This window comes from Erithacus rubecula (genome assembly GCF_903797595.1).
Source record: "Erithacus rubecula genome assembly, chromosome: 2".
Classification (NCBI taxonomy): domain Eukaryota; kingdom Metazoa; phylum Chordata; class Aves; order Passeriformes; family Muscicapidae; genus Erithacus; species Erithacus rubecula.
Genome location: NC_136685.1, coordinates 89,254,271 through 89,274,395, shown reverse-complemented (window position 1 = coordinate 89,274,395; position 20,125 = coordinate 89,254,271). Strand labels below are relative to the sequence as shown.

General features: G+C 40.7%; 1 protein-coding gene across 1 annotated transcript in view; it reads right to left on the bottom strand.

Annotated features, from left to right (window-relative positions):
• Window positions 1-7,832, bottom strand: part of CENPF (centromere protein F) — a 47,787-nt gene extending 39,955 nt beyond the window's left edge. Inside the window, exon 1 of the mRNA XM_079298849.1 lies at window positions 7,407-7,832. The gene's annotated coding sequence lies outside the window, so the exon portion shown is untranslated. The remainder of the gene's footprint in view (window positions 1-7,406) is intronic.
• Window positions 7,833-20,125: the final 12,293 nt, after the last annotated feature.

Below are 20,125 nucleotides of genomic sequence, written 5' to 3'. Positions count from 1 at the left end.
CTATATCATTCTCTTCTAAGCAGAGAGAAAAAGCAGTTAAGAGAGAAGTGTACTACATACAAACTAAAAAACATTTACTTTTTTTATACCCATCTCTGACTCCTGCCACCTTTACCACCACCTTTTTAAAATGGGAAGTTTAGATAATGCCAGCTGGTAAATTAGGTTACACCTGTTTCTTGTCAGACCTCTCTAAGGTTTGTTTTTTCTTTGGCTTACATTCAATTATTTTCTTCCCCTATCACCTTTAACTACTTTATTAACTTTTCTTTTTCACTACTTTTAAATTTCCCTTTTCCTCAAAGGCCATGTCTCCCAGTGGCACTCAGCCATGATATCTGCATGATTGCTTTCACAAGTCTGAGTTTTGCTTCTTTGTTGGCTTCTCTATTCTTGGTTCTTGAACATTTATCATTGCTGCTCTTGCTATGCTTAATCTTCAGTTTGGACATCCCTTTCCTATGAACGACCCAAATTAAAGGCTTGAGCTCATACTTTGTCCTCTGTTATGATAATTTAAATTTATAATTTATGATTTAAAGAAACTCCAAATTTCTGCTTCACCCTTAAATAAATTCCACCAACCAAGACTGTGCTTGGCATGATTTTTCCTTCTGGCAAAACAAGAAGTGGATAAAGGCAGCTCTGTACAAACTTCTGCATCATGGATTGTGTACAATGGATCTTATCTGGATTTACATGGCACTGCTCTCTATTTGAGTCCCTATAGATTATTTTGAGCACAGGTAATTCTCTTAGGTGCTGGATACTCTTCTCCATGCTGTTCCAGCTGCTTGGGCACACCACTATCCTGGAAAGAATACCTTTCCCTCATGCTTGACAGGAGTCACCAGAACACTGAAGGACATGTTCAGCACACTGAATTCTTTCATATATCAGATAGCTTATCTGCCAGTATCTCCTGTTCAGCTTCCAATTTCTTGCTCAGTGCAATACTTAGATAAGCCTTTCCACTCATTATTACTGTTGTTAAAAGGTTAAGTCTTTACCTAATGTCAGCCCAGCTGACTGCTTGACATAACCTGGCCAGTGACACAGGGCTTTAGGTCCACAGTGTGTCTGCAGTCTGAAACCCAGGATTTAAGCTGAAATATTGGTCTTCCAAGAACCAAGAATTCATTGGAAGGAAGTTCCACTGATATTTACTATACATATGTATTTGCAAGATATGTGTATATATACATGTATAAGAAATGTATATGTATATGTTAACTTTTATACATGAGAATCTATACTTGCTTTGTGTTGTGTTCACTTACTGGCCAAACAATTTATTAGATATATTGTGTGATATAATTAAGTGATAATTAAGATATAATAGTGATATAATTAAGAACATCCCTTACACCATTCATGACAAACTAATCAAATCACTTATTAGCCTCTACCTATCTTAATGTTGCCTCTAAAATCTTCCAGTGTTTGTCTGTGAAAAGTTTGATTATTTAAGACAAAAGTACATTTCCTTATCCTACAATCACCATAAACATCCCAACATTACTTCTGCCATTTTTACAGGCAGGGTCTACAGAGAGTTTTCAGTCAACCAACTAATTGTAGCAGAAAACCCATCTCAAACAACCAAAGTTTATGAGCCACTAAGTGAAATGATCCAACAGACTAAGCATGGAAGGAGGAAACAACTGCTCTCTACATCTTAATGACTTTGGTTATCATTTTATCTTCTCACCTCTTCCAAGTCTAAATGCCAACAGTTTTACTTATATTTCCTACACTATTTGTGTATTAGTCCTTTCCAGGAAAACGGTTTTTATGTATTCCATGTCTTTCCAGAACATCTAGCTTATTACACAAATGACAATCAGCATAGAAAATAATATTTATATACACACCTCTCAGCATCCCAAATTTCTCTAACTCAAGAGCAAGTTCCCTGTTTGTTTTGACCAAAAGTGAGAATAAGAATCAGAGCTCTTTTAGAAACAATATACAGATTCCAAAAAGCTGATACACATCTAGCTGAGGTTTTATTCTTTTGCAGTACACTTCAGAAAATCATTTCAGAAAACTTTAACATCTGGAGTTCCAGAGTGCTCTCAATCCAAGCATGGTCTTAGAACCATTTCACAGAGATAAGCAAACATTAATGGCTCAATTCAAGTTACACAGGTTTGTGACAGTCCCAAACCCACATTTTAGATTATGACATTAGCTCTTTGCTTTCTCAAGAAACCATTTGTGTCTCATTGGCAACAAAGTATTTTCAATGAGGTGACCACAGTCAGACACATAAGTCCATGCTGAGATGCATGAAGATTATCAGAAGTGGGCAGCCACTAAAGCAGCTACAAATCAGTGGTGTGTACTGACTTTAAGCACGCTGAAAAATTAAGTTCTGCTAAAAGCTAGTGATTTTGGGGGGCTTGGGTTTTTGTTTGTTTGTTTGTTTTTATTTTTCAGGAGGCCAGTGTTTTCAGAAATTTAAAGACCTAATACCATGCTAAATGATATGTTCAAAAATATCCAAATTGGCAATCCATGAAAAATGTACAAATGTTACTAATTCTGTCATTGTTTAACAGTAACAATTGCACAGTAACCTATATTCATTGTCCCAAACCCCACTGGCAACCGTGGAATCAAAAGTTCATTACTTTATTCACAAATACTAAGAAGTTTTTTGTTTTTATTGCCATCACTGGAGAGCTGAAAAGAGACACAGGTATTAAACAAGTCCTCAGGCAGAATACAACTCTATGCAAACTAGAATATTCAACACAGCATAGTTTATTTGCACAGATAATCAACCAAGACTTTTTCTGGACTACAAAACTGGGTGCTGGCTTACTTGTGATAAGCCATAGAGTACTATAACATGTTAGCTCATGCTTGGTGGCAACAGGCTTGTTTTCCAAGGTTGTGTAATCCAAATTCCTTTTCTAAGAGATGATTTTGAGAAGCACTATTAAATGAAATAATTAATGATAGCACTGAATACTAGAGAAGTAAATTTTGTTTTTGTGGTAAGCTTCAAACATTAAAAGTATCAATTTATAAAGAACTAATATGATTTTAGGAATGGGAATTTCTGCTAGTGCACTAAGTTTCTGCTTACATTACAATCAGGTCAGTGTACCCAGCTGTAGCACATGACAGAGATTTTAGGAACACAGTTAAGGTCACATTTACAATACAAATCGGGAATGTGTTGCAACTGCATTCTTTGATTTGATTGTAATGTAGATGACTGTAAAGCTAATTAAACATAATCTACTGTTCACAGGAGAAACCACCAGCTGTTGCTTAAGCACACTTTAAAGACAGTTTTGTATGAAACAGGTTATGACATGGTTTCACCAACCAACAAGGACTGAGATTTTTCCAGATTCTTCAACACACTCAAAATATGTTTAATACAGGTTTTGCTATCAAAATTCCTTGTACAGTTTTATAATAAATGTCTCCTATATTTTGACATAGATAAAGTTAGTTTTCCTCTGTTGACAGTCAACCATTTGGTTAAGTTGAATAGTGTTGGGCTTGATTTTCACAAAGGTTTGAGAAAACATTCAGGCCTACCAAATCCAAAATTTGGGTAAAAATATTAAACAATGTCTCTCTCCCATATGTTTCTTTCATCTGGAAATCAAAAAGCACCTTCTTAAGATCACTATCATTATCTCAATTTTCAGACTAGAAAACAGACACAGGGCTGTGCTGCTACATGCCCAACATCAGCCAAAAACCTGATAGCTAAGGTAACTGAGGTACAGTCCTATGTCAGAGAGTTATTTCCTATTTGTTGGGATGCTTCTCTTTCTATGCTATTTAGTATTTATTCTATTTTTTGGAACACTTAATATAATAATCCTAGTGATACTGTACAAGGATCCGGTGTGAAAATTTCATTAGACCAGAGCAGAGGAAATATTTTTGAGATAGACCCCATAAATCATTACAGCAAGAAAACAAAATCTCTAAATATGATTTAGAGATGTCATGTTTTCAGGTTAAAAAAAATGCCGTAGAATTCCCCAGCAGCAGAGAAAGACAGTACATAATCCAGCCCACATACAACTGATAAAAGATTAACCATCCAAGTTTTCTGGACAAATTTGAACCAGAACAGGCATTTGGAACAAAATCAATAAATTGTATTATTTTCACCTCGAAACAGTTTGAATAAGACCTAAGCTAGTTTTGGTGTTTTATTAAATCACTCACCAACTAGCAGATAAGAACAGTTAGTTTTAATCCCAAATTAATATACTCCTGGCTGCTCTTGAGGAACAAAGATACATGTAAAGATTGCAGGTTTTAATGGTCCTAGAAAGCTGTAGTAGCACCAACACGGCAGATTTGCATATGGAAATCTCTTTGCAGGAACTGGCTATAATGTCTGGGAAGTTTGGTGTTTTAAAGCACCTACTGCTACAATCCATGAGAGTCGAATGCAGATATTAATCACTTCATTAAGTAATCTCATGAAAAGTAATGATCATCACCATTTCTCTTGCCTGTAAATTTGCAATGCATTTTATTTTACATCGTTTGTTGAGCTGATCTTGCTCTTACTGAGATGCAGTATGATTTTATTTATTCTAGTTAATTTTATTTCTTCTAGGGGACCCTATCCTGTGAGTAGCACATACGTCAAATCTCTCCCCCAAATCTTCTCATCCTTCAGCGTGTCAGTGATTCTTGCAACGTTGTTTCCTTTGCAGTTCAGCTCCCTAAGTAAGTTTATTTCAAATGCAGAGGGACCTGAGAAAGTGAAAGCTACCAGCTGCAAACCAGGAATTGTAGTAAAAGGCTTTAGAGAGCTAGCACACCACCTTGAGGCACAGATGCACAGGTTTACTGTGTTAAAAACAGCGTCCTTACACCTGGCCCATCACGGGGAGGACAGGACAGCAACCAAAAAGTTAAACCCTAGTTTTGATGTGCAACTCCTTTGCAACTCCCTACTCAGTAAAGTAATCCCTTTTCCGCACCAGTTCGGAGCGCAGCGGCTCCGTGATACATTTTATCATCTCATTTTGACATCTGATATTTCTTACAGATTGTTACACTAAGCTCTCCTACCTACACATGGTCAAGTACAATTCAAGTTTAAATCTTAAATGGTGTCACTTCTCAGTGCCTCAGTGTAGCCGTATGTAAAATGGGGATAATTGCTTACTTCATTAAGGTGTGGTGCTTGTAAAATGCAGATGTCTCAGAGTCTCAGATGAAAAGGAGTGCTGGCAAAATGTAATTATAATATTATTATGCCAGAGGTAAGGCATAGGCTTGTGATTCCATGTACAGTGTTTAAATACAATTACTTATCTATCAAAATCAAGAATCTGTGCTATTTCTCCTTCTCTCAGCTCCTGATCCTCTTACCATTTATAATCTGAGTAATCCTGACTCCAGTGAATCTGCTCACTTATTCCTTCAGTAAGGTGTACAAGAGAGAAACAGTAGCAGCAATTCCAAAACAGTGTCAATTCTCATTTATCACTATTTTTAATAATTTCTTGTTTGCAAGAGTCCTTAAGTTCCTCAAAGTGTCACAGTTGTTTTAAAGGGATACCTGCCTTTGACATTTCTAGATGCCCATTGGTGCCAGAGGTATTTGTACACACTTTCTAGAACGTGGATTATTTTTGGAATGTGGATAATTTTGAGTAAGTGTAGTTTTTCAGGAAAAGAAATTGCAAATTGCCCATTAGCAATGATGCACAAGAGCATCTACACATAATTTCTAATATTCACATTGCTCTTATGCCTACCTGATTTGGTGTGATATATTCAAGACTGTTGGTAGCCTCAACCTTCCTGACAGTATTCCTGCAGCGTGATGTGTTCCCTGCTCCTTTTCATTTACACGAGGCATCAGATGGGCTTTCCCACATCTGCCAAGTGCCGGGCATTTGGTGTAATTACAAACCACCACGTTTTAGGCCAACTTCAGGTTTTCTCCTGCTTGCTTTCTAGCAAGGCACACAGACATGGTGGTAGAATCGTGTGTTTTTCCAACGCGGGTACTTTACCCTCTGAGCAGCTGGAAGAGCAGGAATAACCACACTTCTAGAGGGTCACACAGTAAGCAGGAAACCGAAAGGGCTGAGATGGGAAGAGCAGAAACAGACACAGGGAGGAATGGAGAGAAACGATGCCGCCGCGCAAGGCTGCAGGAGATGGACAGGGAGTTAAGGAAGGGCAGAAAAGTGATTACAGAGAAGCGGAGCGCCACCGCGCCTTCGTACAGGAGGGCTGGAAGGAGGATCCCAGGAGCTTCCAGGCCCACGTGTGCAGAGCCTGCCTCAGCTCCCCGCCCGCCCCTTGCCAAACTCTGTCTGGGGGTGCTCTCCTATCTCCCCCCGAGCTCCCGGCGGGCCGGGCCGACACGTGCGCGGAGCCCCGCGGCGGGAGGGGCGGGAAAGGGCCGGGAAAGGGCTGGGAAGGGGCCGGCACCCGCACCTGGCAGCTCTGCCCTCCTCGGGAGAGCCGCCGCCGGCACCCGCCCGGATTGGCAGGAGCCTGCGCCCTCCTCTTCCTCCCTCCTTTTCCCTCCTCCGCGGGGTGGGTTTCAACCCTCCTCCTCCTTCCTTGGGGAGGGGGTAAGAGTTAAAAAAAAGAAAAAGAAAAAAGAAAGAAAGAAGGAGAAAGAGAAAAGAAATCCCAAGTCGCGTCCCCGACGTCTCCGGGCCCCGCGGCCGCAGCGGCCGCTCCACATTCCTGGCATTCCTGGGCCGTGACTCCCCGCGCCGCCCCGGCCCCAGCCCGGCCCCGGCCCCGCCGCCTCCGGCTCGCCCGCCCGCCGGCCCCGCTCGCCCCCGCAGGACACAAGTCCCCTCCCTCCGGCCCTGCCTCCCCGCTTCCCGCACCCCGGGCCGGCAGCAGGAGCTCGGGGCGCCCGGCCCTCCGCGCCGCCACCGGCGCCCTGCCGGCCGCCCCGCCGAAGCTGCCCGCGGTGGCCGGGCCGGGCCGGCGGGAGCCGCTCTCCCTCCGCCTCCGCAGCGCCCGGCGCCGCTGCCCGCCGCGGCGCGCACGGAGCCGGAGCGCCGCGCTGCCCAGCAGGTAAGGAGCGGGCTCGGGTTCGGGCGCGGCCCCGCGCGGACTTTGAAACAGCCCGAGCAGCGCCCGCACTCGCGGTCACGGTCGGCAGCGCTGGCGTGGGGCTGCGTGCGCGGCAGCGGGCTAGCGCGGCTCCGCATGCCGGGGCTACAAATGCCACTCGGGGACCTGCGCTTAGCGAGCCTTGGACGGTCCGTCCAGCCCATGCATTTAATCTGTTAGACACGCAGATAACGCGGCATTTGTCTAGTCAAGAGGTATTTGTAAATAGCGAGGAACGGGCAGGGCTGCGCGCTGGGCTGCTCCTATTTACATCGCGGCATGCCCGTGTTTGCCTTCCCCCGCGCCCGGGGCTTTACCTCGCTCTTTGTTAGTTACAGTCAAGCCTAAACTGGCCGTCTTCAGCAAGTCTGTAACTGCCGAGCGCTGCAGCAAAGATCGCGGCGAGGCAGGGAAGAGTGACATCTACTCTCGTTTCTGATGTGGCAAACTCGATGAATTGTTAAGATCTCAAACCAGCTCACTTTATTGGGGTGTATTTGGGACAAGCGTTACATAATGTATGTGTGGTATGTGGATATGATGTGTGCTTTCCTATCGAGTATGCCTTATCTCTCCGATTTACATAAAATAATCATATGTTGCCATTATAAGCACATCTTTGGTTGTTTGTAACTTTAACAAGGTGGGAACAATGACCCGTAAAAGGCTCAGATTCAATATCTTGTTGCCCAAGAAGTTTTCTGGGATTTTTGGCATGTAGCCTGAAACTATAGAAGAAATGTTTTTACCAGAAGCCAGTTCTTTTTTCTTTAAACTCTATGCAGATAGTTACTACAGGGTTGGGTATTCCAAAAGCGCTGTTACATGCTGCAGTTCTTCAGAGTTTGGAAAAGTATTCATACAAAATGTCTTTCCCTCCGAAATCACTAGTCATCACCTGCCAACTTCCATATTATGAGAGGAGAAAGCTCTTTTTGAGGAGAGATGTGAGGGGAGGCAGTCCCAGCAGGGACTGTGTTCTCCTTATCCAGCTGAGAATGTCTCATCAAATATCAGTGACAAAACAGAGATTAAACAGCTTTTGCTCTTGGCCTCTGGGGGTTTAGTTGCTGACATCTAGTACTTGTTACGTGGTATAAAATAGAGTGTGTGTTGATATTATAGTAATGCCAATAAGCTTTAGGACTTGTTCTGTTATTGGCAGCACTTGAACTCTTTCTGCTATCTTTAGAGTGCTGCTTACAGACAGAGGGCACTTGTGTATATTTCACAGGTCATGATACAAAACTTGGGAGCTTTGCAAACTTATGGGCTGAAGCACAGTCCATCAGCTAAAAGTTAGCCCCTAAAATCTGGGGCAGAGCTTGTGGGCCATCAGTCCTGCCAGTGCATTTGTGTGTGAGAAGCTGTAAAGCATGTCTGCCTTGATGCATCGCCAAAGAATCCAGTGGTGCAGACCAAGGCCAGAGTGAGGGCTGCTGGGCTGATCTCTGTACTGAGCAATATGAGCTTTTGCATGTGCATTATATTTAGAGTTTTACACGTGCCTTTTAAATGTTTCTGTAATAGTAGCAGAAGTAGCTTTGGTGCAGCGTTGTTCATGAGGGTTAATTAGCAACCAGTGTTCGTACTAATGACTGACTTTTCTCCTGGTCATTCTTGTCCTGCAGAAGCCCATGAGTCAGTTATTGTAACTTAGGTATGGAATGGCTTTCTATGAAATGCATCTACTCTTGCACTTAGGAAATTGCTTTGGCCAATAGTGGCTCCTCCAATCATGGAGAAAGTATTTTACATATATAGACATAAATAGAATTGTGTGCATAGTTCTGATAACTCTGTGGCTTCCTTTTTCTATGTTTATTTGGTACTGCTGAGCCAACCTGCTGCTCTTCATTCTGTTTCTCTTCATATGCACTGAGGCTGTGTTTGATTAATTGTTACTTAAGTAGCTCATTTTAATATGGATTTCCATTTAGCATAGGTGCATGCAGTATGAAAAGTGTACTTGAACTCCATCTCTTCAGCTGGAAGCGAATCCTCTGTTGCAAGGGTTTGTCAGCTGAGGGAAGAATGTATAAACTGCTGGTAATATACAACAGGCACAAAGTTTTCAGCAGGCAGTGCTGCTCAGCAGCTTTGACATCCTAGTCCTGCAAAGACCCACCCATGTGCTTCAGTTCACGCTCATGAATAGTGCCTTTGAAACCATGGGATTGCTTTTATATATGTAATAATAAACATGGATACAAGTCTTTGCAGGAGCCAGGCTATAATACTTAGTATGCAGTATATTTGTGCATGTATATGCAGCTCAGTTGTAAGGAGATTTCAGTAAAGGCCCTTTTTATGCTGAACAAATGACTTAAAAGTATTTTTTATGTCTAAGTCCACTGTGAAGTATAGCATACCTCCACCTATTATGCTTTGTGGAGTTCCATTGGAACTAATCCTGATCTTTGAAAATAAAGCAGTACCATGTAGATTTTCCTCCTGTGAGGAGGAAGTATGGGACAAGACTGTGCACAAGATTCTCTGAAGTTTTATGTGAATAAGTCATATTCCTTTTTGAAAACCTACTAGTTTTCTAATCAGTGACTTCATGAAAGCTGCTGCCTCCACCTATGAAATTGTTAAAAACATGTATTTTAAAGCAAGCATGAAAGAGTAGGTCCTAAAGGAATGGACGTAGACCTGAGCAAAAGTCCATGTTTGTGGTAAAAATATGATTTTGGTTTCATTGTCTAACCCAAATCCTCCTGGGCCTGCTGCAGGAGTCCTTAAAACTCAGTGGGCAGGTGCAGCTTCCTCTTGTGGTGCTGGATTCAGTCCATGTCCAGAGCAAGTGTGGTCTGTCCATGGGGTGCCCTTGTTCTCCTTGGAGCCTTTTGGATTGCTGTGCCCATGGAGCTGAAGAGGTGATGGGTGAGGAGACATGTCACAGCCTCTGGAGGAACAGGGCTCCTCAACAATGTGGGGAGAGCACCAGGAGCAGGAGCTGCAGCCCATGATTCTTCCCCTTTCCTTTGCACTGTCAGAGGCTATGAGGAAAAATCAGCAATGTGAAAGGAATTAAGGACACATATTTTGTGCAGCACGAAGTATGTAAAAAGAAGTGCATATTTGTTCTAAAATGTATCTCCCACCTTATCATGGCTGTCCTAATAAGCAGGTGAACATTTTATTGTCAGCTATATGTGAATACCTAAGTGACTGTAAATTCAGCTAACATTAAGAATGTTTTCTGACCAGAGGACTTTTCTGGAGGATGTTGTGTGTATGACATAATGGATGCATTCTGGCTTGGGAAGAAGAGAATGATCTGATGTCCTGTAGCTCTTGTGACAATCTTATTTTCTACTCATGTAAAGAGTTCAAGTACAGAGCTTTGCTCAACACCAAGTATGTCTTCTGGAAACTGCAACTCTCCTTTCTAATTCTCAATCAGTCTACCTGTCCTTATGACTAAGAACACTTTTTTATTTTGTCAGTAACAACGTAAACCTAAAATTACATTATGTGATGTATAAACACCTCTGCAAAGAGGGTGGTGAACATGCATGTTGGTGATCTAATAAACTAGATGAATGATGGTGTGCCAAAACTTGCTAATGATGCAAAAGTATTTGGATTAGGCAAGACTGAAGAAGACTGAGAAACTGTAAAGGGAATCCAAGAAAGCTGGGTGAAAGGGAAGCACAGCAGATGATGTTGATAAATTCAAGAATATGCATGCTAGACGGAATAATCAAATTACTTGTTCACATTACTGGATTGTAAATTAACTGTTTATTAAGGTGGAGAGGAAGATTTCAACAATGTTTTATTTGTACTTGTTTCACCTTCTTAATGCTTAGTGTTGGGCAGAAGAAAAATGCTGCAGTTCTTTTGCAATATTGTGTTAATGACACAAAGGATGTTATTAAAGTAGTGCTCGAATTCACCTGGAATAATCAGTTTGTGGTCTCCTGTGGAGAGTGATTGAAAAACATTCATATGAAGCTGAACAGGAAATATCCATGTAGCACTGTTTCAAGGGGGTCAGTTAGAGGAGGTAGAATGCATATGTTCAAAGTAGCAATTGACCATTACACTTTGATACAATGACTTGTTATAGGGAGAAGTTTGAAAGACAAAGTATATCATGTTTCTAAATCACCATTTCCCGTGTTTACTACCAAAGGAGATCATATAAACCAAAAGCCTGTTGGGATGAACAAGGTTAGTGAACTGTTCTAGGGACAGGAAGAGCAGTCACAGCTACAGTGAAGGGAGGTTAACTGTACTGCTCTAGGGCGTAAATCAGCACTATCTGATGGATTGGGAAATTTCTCTTAGGACAGATGATGCTGTATGTGCCTGTTGTGATATTTTGTATGCTCTCTTACAGGGTAAGCTGCTCTTAGATGCAGGGTATTGGGCTGATGATTAAACACACTGCAGTAAATTAGTTTCTCTATTGTACTGTGAATGATGCTGACAGGAGTGACAGGCTTTTTTTAAAAGGCAGATAGCACTGATATCTCTTATTAGCCAATTTGGTTATGATTTCTAGTATGTTTTCTGATGACAAGTGGTATTTTTTAAATTTGGGTAGTTTATATTAATAGTTTTGATTTCTGTAACAGAATGATAGTTCTGTGGCTGTGAGAAGTGCAAGGACTGGTTATGGAGGTAGCTGAATCTCTTGCAGCTTAGTGGGTATTTCAAAGAAAATATTGTCAAAGCAGTACTATACCAACACCATGGAATTCTTGCATATCTGTCTGCTGGGAGAAATATTGATTTAGTAGCAGCTACTGTGATTGATCTAACAATCAACACCTCATGTTAACAGGTTAGTGTATGTAGTGTATAACATAGTTAAGAGCTATCTGTAGAAGTTTCAGAAAACTATGCTATAGCTTAAAGAATAAAAAGCCAGGACTTGTGCAACTTTCAGATGGTCTAACCAGCCAGAATGAACTGTCTTACAGGCTGCCTGCCTTACAGCTATCTGCAAAATAAAATATGGGCTGGCTTTGCCTTCCCTGTTGAAAAGGCTGAAGCTGTTGTGAAGGGAGCCTTGCACTGCTTAGAAAATAAAGGGCAGCCTCTCATTTGTAAAGGTGCATAAAAGTGATGTCCTCTCCTGGGACATCCTTTGGCCATTGGGCTGGATTCAAAACATATCTCTCTGAAGGACAAAGGGTAGGGCCTTAGCCCAGGAGAAGTTGGCAGTGTAGGAGAAGCAGGAGGTTACTAGTAGTTGTTTTAACTTGTGTTTGTGAAATTCCTTCTTGTTTTTACAACTGAGAAAATAGTTTGCATTCCTAAGGTTTTTGAGATTAGCTCTTATCATGGAACTCCCTTTTTTGAGAGGAGGCATTCACTACCTTGTAGATAAAATGCCTTTAGGTTTTTATTGGTGATGATGATTAAGCCAGGTTTTTGGACAAGTCTGGGCAAAATCAGGGGACTTTGCCAATCAAAGATTCAACAGATAGAAGCCAGATCCTATTTTTGATGTCTATTGCTGGTGCCATTTTGATTTTGACCCCTACAGACAGGACTTTCATTTGTCCTTTCAGTGCAAAATGTATCCTGTTGGTGGTGGAAACCCTGCATTTTCTGGGTATGTGATATGCAGTGCTTATCTCAGGTACTTTGAAAGGGAGACAGTGTGCAAAGGAATTTCCACACAAAACATTGTGCCTGTTGTTTACCAGAATAGATGGAGAGGAGAGGGGAAAGCAATATGTTTAGTGGCTTAATTTGTCCTGTCCTGAGGTGGAGTGAAACTTCTGGTGCCTTCAGAGGGAACAAGCCTTGGAAGTCCTGCCTCAAACATAGAAAAGGGACAGAAGATTTTCAGAGGAAATCTTGACTTCTCCCTTAAGAGCTTTGCAAAATGCCCTGTGTGTACAGACCTGCTTCAGGAAGAAAAACACTGATGAGCTTTGGGAGTGGGAGTTTATTTCAAAGGTCCTGGAAAACAAGCATCTTGAATGATATACTGATGAATAATTTTTCTTTTATTTTTCTTGTTTTTCCTAGTTTGGCATACCTTTAAGAGTGTAATTGATGTCTATTTACATTCTTTGTAGTGTTGTGAAGATTCAGCCTGTTTAGGAGGACGCTTTGGTCTGCTTACCAGATAAAGAAATGGGCTGCTAATTGAAGGGGATGGCTGCTGCAGTCTGCTGCTGGTAGACAGAAATATTGACAGAGCTTCAGAGCTCTGGCACTTTCAGAATGGAGGGTGCACAGGGCAAGTTTCTGCTTGTGAACAAAACAACTCATGTAGACATATTTGAGTAAAGTTCCTGTGATTCTTTCCACCTCTGCCAAGGCTGTGCTGTGAGGAATCTATGACAGCAGAGGAAACTAAATCACTGTATTGATGTGCTGCTGCTCCCCACTTTGTCGTGGTTCCTTCTGAGAGCAGAGAAACAATGACAGGTTTTTTTTGCAAGTTTTCTTCCAGGTGTCCATTCCCCTTTTTATCTTGGTGCCCTAAAATGCATTGCTGAAAATCTTGTTTGTAAAACAGAATTGAAATATTGCAGGAGAGCATTATTGAGGTGGGATAATGTTTAGCCTCCAAATAGTAAGTGTGTTGGTTGCTAGCAATTTCATTTCCTTCTTTAAAATTATCTTTCTTTCTGACAAGGGGGAAATAAAAAGCTGCATTTAAAGATGAACATTATTTTTTATTTCTGCATATTTTAGGGCTTTGCTCTGCAGTTTGATGTTGCATGCTGCTTAGCATTATCTACAAAGAAGTGTTTAAATACAATGTTGTATATGGAGAGATACATCTCAATTCATAGGTAATGTTTTTGCATTCCTTTCTGTATTGTAGAATGTATTGGGAAATTTGCAAATTGGGAAGGGCAAAATACATGTCTTGAATTACAGTCTAAGGAGGAGGAGAAGAAGAAATTGTTTGGCGCAATGGGAGAGGGTATGTTAGGGAGTGCTGGCATGTATTACAAGGATTTTGGGTTCTGTGGTCATAGCCTGCCCTCTGAAGCTGGTTCACCTCATGAAAGTTTTTCTGGTTTCTGCATTTGATTGGAAAATCTCCATGTGCATTTGAATATGCAAATTCAGAAATGCATATTTATGGTTCAGCAGTTGAGACTGCTGTTTTGGAAGAAAATTACTGACACCACCTCAAAACCTGCTTAGCACTGTGAAGTGATGAGCATTTCTCTGGAGCTGGAATGAAAAGAAGCACCTGTAAGGAGAATGCAATAGCTTGGGTTATGAGATCTCTGTTAGCTATGTGTTAGTTTTGCTGTAGCTGCTCTTGTTCCTTGCTGCTGATGTAGTAACCTGAAACTGTAGGTCACAGAATGGCTCTGAGTGCTTGTAGTGTACCTTTGCATATAACTTTGCATATAGCTGTGGATAGGTTGAACTTTCAAAACCTTGTCTAAGGATGGCCTAGTTGTCTCTTTTGATGTACAGATGGGTTTATCTGGAGAGAGTAATGCAGCCCTACAGTTTTTCCTTGAGCCTGACTTAGGTCTGAAGACTGCCACCCATGCACTAATTAGTCTGTCAAAACATCTGACAAGGGATGGGTGCACATTGGAGACAATTAGTCATTTTGTCTATTAGTCAATCATGTCAACTTTGGTCAATGTTATATAAGGTTTCTTACCTACCTTTATATTTTCAGCTTGTGCTATTTTGTTAAAATGTGGCTTAACTTCCATGTTAGCTTTGTGTGGTCAGTGTCCTTGACAAGTACCATTAGTTCTCTGCATACAGCAGTGAAATTCTGTGTTTGCTACCCCCCATACATTCAGCATAAATGAAATGGTCATGACTGGCTGGACTATGAGCTGGTTATAATACAGTAAATCCTCTACATGTAAATCTGTTCAATAAAAGGGGCATTCAGCTAACTTCAGGTAATATTGTCCAGTGTTAAGTGCCACTTAGTTTTGCTTTCTCTGCTGTCTTTAATAGTGTGGATTTATAAAGCAATTTATTTTTTTTACTTGGGATGGAATCAGAGCAAGCCCGTTTGTCAGTCTCTTCATGTTGTTTGTCTCAGTCAAAGAGAGGAGCAGAGGATAGGACAATGACAGCAAAGGATATCCTCCATTATTCCAATATTTTCTTATAATGAAGAGAACAGGTTTGTGCATGTTTATCTCAAGAAGGCTTTTTGCCACAACCTGAGCACCCTGTGGCAGTGGTTTTGAAAGCAGAACTTGTTAGTTTTGTTGGGTACCTTTTGCAAAGGTTAAGATATCTGAATGAAAATAACATTTAAAAGTTCCAGGTTGAAAAAGACCCTTTGGTAATACAGTTAATACATTTTTTTATAAGTTTAAGGCAGAATCTAGATTGTTTGTCGGGAAAACTTCCCAATAATAAACTATGATTTATAGTATTAATTTCTATAATAATAATATAATAATAATCGCTCTATTGTGGGAGCTGGATAAGGTTCTGGCTTTGTAATCAAACAGGTCACTTTCTTCATAGTGGTTTGAAATAATAAAGTATTTTTTAATTTAAAAACCTATGACATCAGCTCCAGTTATTGTTATTTTTTGCCATTCTTTTAGGGATAAAGATGAATTGGGTTACTGAACTTGGGAAAAAAAAGCAAGTGCTTTTTGGTTGTTTTGTGGGGTTTCTTTTTTTGCTTGAGTATTTGAACACATTTTTTAGCAAAGGATCTGGTAAAATGGTAGTATAAAACCAATCCACAAATCTTTAAGTACTTCTGGCAGTGCAGTGTTTTGGGGCCTTTGTGAACCAAGTGACCTCTTTTGCAGCATTTCCTATCTGTACTTTGGTAGATGCTTCATTTGCTTATTTGCTTTATCCTGAGGCATTTGACAGGCCATGCATTCATCCACCTGTGTGTGTTCCTGCCCCACCTGGGGCTGTCCTGAGGTGTGATCCCAGGAATGCTTGTTGGCCACGCTGGGCTGCTTTGTACACCACGTTCTGTTGGAAATCATTTGACCTGCTGTCTGCAACATGCTGCAAGCAAGGTCCTAAATGCCTCTCATGGAGAGCCAGTGTGGGTAGGAACTGTTTGGGTGATGACTTAAATGCAGATTTCCTTCACTGTTATCTCAGTGAAGTTACTTTACTGGTATGTGTGGTGATTTTTGTGTACAGAGGTCAAACCTAAAAGAATTTAATCAGGGTAACAAACTGATAGGGCTGGGTATCAAGTGCTGACTGCACAGGAAGGGGCTCTGCACCCAACAGTGCAGAATCTGTTCTGGATGATGTTGTCAGTGATGGGTGTTTCATTAAGTCTTTGTGTGGGGATTCCTGTACCCAGTAGAAAAAAGAGATTGAGGAGAGCTTGAAATGCTTGTGGGAGTTTTGTAGTTTTGTTTTGTTTTAAAACATATCTCATTCCCATAATGGTAGAGATATATAAGAAAGGTAAATGAAATTTATAAAACAACAAGCTATATGGCTTTTAAGAGCAGTTCTGTCTACAGATGAACCCATTAACCTGTAGTCTTCCGGATGTGTTGTTCTTTATTATGGACTGTGAACGATTTTGCTACAAGCTGCCTATCTCCACAACCATTATGGCATTGTGCACTGGATAATTGGTGTCTAGACATGACCATGAGCTTTACCTCTGCTGTTTATATCTCCCACAAGTTAGAAAAGTCAAACAAAGAAAAGTTCACTTTGTTTTTAGGACACTTTGAAATACTGGAATCAATTATGGTATTTCATGGCAGCATTTGTCTGTATATGCCTTTAAAGACTATGTGTCAAATCTTTCATATTTTCAGTGGTTTCTGTACTTTCATATCTCCTTGACTTAAGGAATATGGCAATGAGTTGTGGTTCTGAAGATCTGGTGGAATGTTGAGCAGAAGACGTTATCGAGTGTGTGCAAGCAGTTTGTGTACTAAGTTTGCTCAAACATAGATGCCTTAGCTTATGAACAGTGAGAACTCTACAAGGACAAACTGCAAGGTCAGAGGAAATTAAAAACAAAAGAATGCCTGATTGCCATGTCTGCTGAGACTGAGCACTGATTACACTATCCTTGTCCTGCCAGAATCATGATAATGACTACTGGGTCTTATGTCCTTTGACCAGAATCATAGAATATCCTGAGGTGGAAGGCACCCACAAGGATGGAGTGCAACTCCTGTCCCTGCACAGGATGAGCCCCAGAATTACACCACGTGTCTGAGAATGTTGTCCAAACACTTCTTAAATTGTCAGTCTCGGTAGATTATAAGGCAGAGGTAACTGAGACTGTTAAATTCAGCCCTCTTTCAGTGGAGGAGCAGCATAATCAGACAAAAGGGGCTCAGAGTCTTGTGCAAGAGGAGGCAGTGCAATGCACATGGGTTCTAAGGGACAGAAGGTTAAGTGTTGCAGCTGGGTACATCCTGGCATTGTAAGACACCTCACTTTGTTACATCACATGCCAGAAGAGCGGAAAGTTACAACCCAGTTATTCAAGACTGCAGTAAATCTAGTTAATACCTCATACCTCTGACACGTCTGTCAGTGTGGTATCATAATTATTTACCTTGGTACTGAAAGCTCCAGGCAGGAAGTCCAATTGGTGAGCACTATATCCCCAAGCCTCTGGCGTGTGCCACTGGCACAGCTGGCAGCCCTGCTCACAAACCAGGGCGTTGGTGGGAGCAGAGGCTTGCAGCATCAGGAGACCAGTGTGCAACAGGAAATGGCACTTCCAAAGGTGAGTGTGTGAAAGAGATCAGTAACTCCTGACAGCTTGCACCAAAGTAAATTCTGTTGGAACTTGCCAAGTTGGGTGCTGTGATTTTATTTTAAAACAAGAGGCTGTAGCAGTCAGTCTGGCAGGCTTACCCCAAGCTCCTTTCACACACTTTTTAGCTTTGTCTGGGAATAAGTAAACACCTAAAATAATCTCTGGTTTTGTCATCTCTTTGGTAGCCTGCTTGCTTCCTGTATTATGAAAGTTATCATTAGATTAGCAGTGTTTAAGCTTCCTGTCTCACCGGGGTTTTTTCCATTATTTTTACCATCTCTTTCAGGAGGTACCAGTATCATGTTTCTGTAATAAAGGTTTCACTTAAATTATGTATTGGGGATTTTTTTTCCTGTTGTATTTTTTAAATTTTTCCTCTATCCACTTTCCTTACTTTGTCTGAAATATCTTTTCAGCTCTGATACTTAACCAGATTTTTTTCATTTATTTAATGGCAGATGCTATTGTATTAACATGCAGGTCAAGAAAGCATAACACAACTTCTATCTGCAATTGGTGTGCTTATATAAATGGTACAAAAAGCTCTACAACCTGTTTAGCTGTATCACTACTTAGTCTTGCTCCTGTGGGGAAAGTGCTGTTGTTTAATAGGTGACCCTGAATTTGAGAGCTCTGGCTGAGAAAATAAATTACTGAGATGCATAGTGTCATGTTTACCTCATCTAGGGTAGAAATTGAATACATAATATCTAAAACTATGGCCACTGAAAAGAATGGATTTTTGAGATGTGCTCATTTACTTAGCAAACTAAAAGGTAAACCTAGACCTGAGGTTTTAAAGCAAAAAGTGGAGCTGAATTTTCAGAACAGTGAGATAGAGCTCCTTCAGGTCAGTCCAACCTTGGTTAGATCATGGGCAAACATTTGTAATCGCTGTGTACCCTGCTTGACCTTCTGCATATCCCTTCTGGTTAAGTCTTATTTCCTACTAATAGATGTCATTTGCTTGCTAGGGTGTATGTTTGTCTATAGAATTGGAGATTGCAGTTTTTAGTGTTTTTAGATGTGAAGGTCTTTAGGCTTGTCTTTAGGTTTTACCCTTTTGATTAATCTTTTTTGGCTTCGCAGCTGCTATTTCACCAATTGATGTTTCTTTGTGGATTTCATGTCAAATCTTGTGTTACTTCTATAGAATATACACTAGATCCTTTTGTCTTCTTTTATTTTCAGTTGTGTTACTAATTTTAGGAATTAACAGGATAATGTTTAGATTTTTTTGTCATGTTTTATTTTTGGGGATGCCAGCTACTTTCTTGATTCATAACAAGCTAATTGATACCTAAAATCTTCCACGACAGTTTGTTTCTGTGTTCACTGATTCATTTATATCATCATCTAGTATGTTGTTAAATATGCACCTGTAGTGCATTTAGGAGAATTTTGCCCAATTTGATACCAGCGTTCTCTTTTATCTAAGCTTAGCAGCAGTGCTGTGTTATAAAATCTTGATCTTGCTTCATAATGATGCTGCTTCTTTTAGAGTAACAGTCTGTCATTTCATTTATTTGCTTCTAAAAGCTATGTATTATTTTAGTAAATGACATGTTTATATTTTGAGTTTCTAGCCTATGACTGCAGTAATGAGTAGCCCTTTCCTTTCTCTTGAAAGATAGTTTCAGGCTCATCCTAATTGATTGCTTTCACTCATTTCACATCATTTGCTGATGTTGTGCTCTTCATTTGAGCATCATTGTCTTGGTGGTAATTAAACAAAAGCCCAATTAGGTCTCCCGCTATACTGGGAAGCAGCTTGCCAGAATCTGACAGTACAACAAAGGACATTTCATTGACCAATTTCTTCAGAAGGAAATGTCTCAGTGGAGGTCTGCAAAGCAGCACATGTGATTTTAGACACTTTTCCGCTATCATTTTTAAATTATTTTAAATTTGTGGCTGAGCCTTCTGCTCTGTTCCAAAGATGTGACTCAGAACACTACTTGTGTTGGAGAGCTAATTTCCATCCACTGGCAACTTGAAAGCCCTCTTGAAACATCATATTTCCAAAGCAGGCAAAGTGAGTGTAAGTAACCTCTTAGCATCTTGGAGTATTTTTCAACACAGGGCTTATGATAAAAAGACAGGATTAAGAATTTTCTTTGTTTATCCGAAACATAAGCCTGTAAATCCCACTTAACTGAACCATCATAATTATTGCTCTTAATATTTTTGTTTCAGAAGCTGTAAATTGGAAAAGCCACTTTAGGACTGGAAAAAGAAGAATTAATTAGAACAATGTTTTTTCCAAACTGAGCTGTGCATAGCTGTTGGAATTCATTCTGCTGAGTAAAGTGGTTTGAGAAAGGGGAAGGAACACAC